The following is a 2,495-nucleotide window of genomic DNA, read 5'->3' as shown; positions in this document are numbered from 1 at the left end:
TACCCAGCCCATGTGAACAGTGGCAAAGCAGCTGCCCCTGCTCACGTCCGTTCAAAGAACTGCTGATTCCTATTCTCCTAAAGCAGACCCCTAGACAAGGAATGACAGGACCCACAAAACATCCCACTCATCTGAACTCTTCTCAGCTGATAACCCTCACCCTTCCACCCCAAAACGCACACATGCACATGCACACACACACACGCGCGCACCCCAGCCTCAGCTGAGAATATGAACTGAATAAATTCTCTCAGCCACTGTGTCTGAGCTTTCTGGTCCAATGTCTTAGAGAGACTGCCACTGTCTAGAGGTCCTCAACTCAACTACTCCAGGGGCTCTCTGCTTATTCTATCAAGCGTTTGCCCTAGGCCTTTATTGCTAGTCAGAGCAACAGCTATTCCGATAGGTGCTGTTCTTCCATTTAACCAAAGAGTATTAAATCCAAGGTACAGCAGGTCGGCTTTGAGAGAGGCAGGGTGTGAAGGCATGCAAGGGCTAAAGACTAGGAAGGTCCTACACTAGGTACTAATGGCAGTCAATTCTGTTTCATCACAGAGTGAAATGAAAGCCCAAACTGTGTGCAAATGCAAAAAACTGTACATGTGTGGCATATACGCTGCATATACGCAGTTCCGTCTCATAAAGTGAAGTAGAATCTGGCACCAAGAACTAGGAATTGTTCCAGTGTAAGTATTTCCATATATCCCATTCTCCTACCTGAGCTGGGACCCACATTTTATTGATTAATTATCTGTTCACATCACTATCAGTGGCATTGACATCAGTGACTTGAAATTGCATAATTTTGGTTGAATACGTAATGATATAGTCTTTACTTTCCTAATGTCCTCCTAATTTTTTTTTTTAAAACTACTTTGTGCACACATGAAGTTTATTATCCTATTTCTACCGAACTTACTTTTAAATGAAACTAAAGGTTAAAAATAGGTTAATCAACTGTTAGGAGGCATATTGAGGTGTCAGTCCTTACTCATGCCATACTTAGTTTAATGCAGATCTTTGGACCTGTGAGTCTAGAGCAGAAGCAATAATGCTGAGCATCATCATAGAATCACAGCGTTGGAAATACCCCTAAGGGTCATATGGCCCAACCCCCTCCATCCTTCCCTATTCAGTAAGAAAGAACAGTTATTCACCCTCTTCTTTATGGCAGTTTTTCAGATATTTGAAGACTGCTATGATCTCCCTCTTAACTGCCTTTTCTGCAAGCTGAAGTTGCTTAGTTCTCAGTGTCATTAGACCCACATGGCTACAACGTACACTCCTGTTTTACAGCTAATACTCCTGTTGTTGCAGCCCAGAACTGCATTAATGTTTCGGTAGCTACATCAAATTCCATGTTCATATTGATTCTGTGACCCACCTTTTCAACCATGATACCACCTAGAAATTTTAACCCGGGCTGTATTTGTGTTTTTGATTATGCTCCCCTAAGTGCAGCAAGTTGCATTTATTTTGTGGCCTTCGTCTTATTGTTTCAAGCCCAGTTCCCCAATCTATCCGCATCCATCTGAACTCTATTCCTGCCCCCTAAAGTGTTTCCATTTCATTCCAGTTTCACATCATCTGGAGATTTGCCTGTATATTCTGTCATCTGAATAATTGATTATACCAATCAGTAAAAAAACTCTTTAATTCTTCATTATCTTGCAATTGATGGGATATATTTTAGATGGTGCAAAGACAGTAAAATTGATGCTTGAAACATTACTTTCCCACTTCAACAGTGTCAACCAAAATGACAAAAACCAAGTCTTTGACTTTACAAAGTTACAGAATTAACCCACCACCTTCATTTTAATATGCAAGATTCACACAGTACTATGAAAAAAGTCTAAGTTAATTTGTAAATTAAAAAAGAAAAATATAAGAGAAGGAAAGTCATGAAAGAAAGATGAACATATTGTTCTTGGAGCGGATCAGCCTGTGGAGCAGTTTCCTCAGGGCACCTTGGATCTCCCTGTTCCTCATGCTGTAGATGACCGGATTCATCAATGGAGGCACCACAGAATACAAAACAGTTGCCAGGAGATCCAGAGGGGATGGGGAGTCAGAGATGGGCTTCATGTAGGCAATGCCTCCAGTGGAAAGAAGCAGGGAGACCACGATACGGTGGGAAATGCAGGTGGAGAAGGCTTTCTGCCGGCCCTGCTCAGAGGGGATTCTCCACACTGCAGTGAAGATCTGAACATGCGACACAACGATGAAAACAAAACAGCCTAGAGCTAAACACACACTGAAGACAAGGGCTGCCAGATCTCTGTGGTATGTGTCAGAACAAGGGAGCTTGAGCAACTACGGTATTTCACAGAAGAACTGGTTGATGGTATTTGAGTGGCAGAAGGGTAGACTAAAAGTGTTCCCAGTGTGCAGTGCAGAGTAGATGACACCAGCAGCCCAAGCACAGGCAGCCATCTGGATGCAAGCTCTCTTGTTCATTATTATCTCATAATGCAGTGGCTTGCAGATGGCAA

The sequence above is a fragment of the Alligator sinensis genome, unplaced genomic scaffold (genome assembly GCF_000455745.1).
Source record: "Alligator sinensis unplaced genomic scaffold, ASM45574v1 scaffold1661_1, whole genome shotgun sequence".
NCBI classification, from domain to species: domain Eukaryota; kingdom Metazoa; phylum Chordata; order Crocodylia; family Alligatoridae; genus Alligator; species Alligator sinensis.
Note: the sequence above shows the minus strand (reverse complement) of the source record.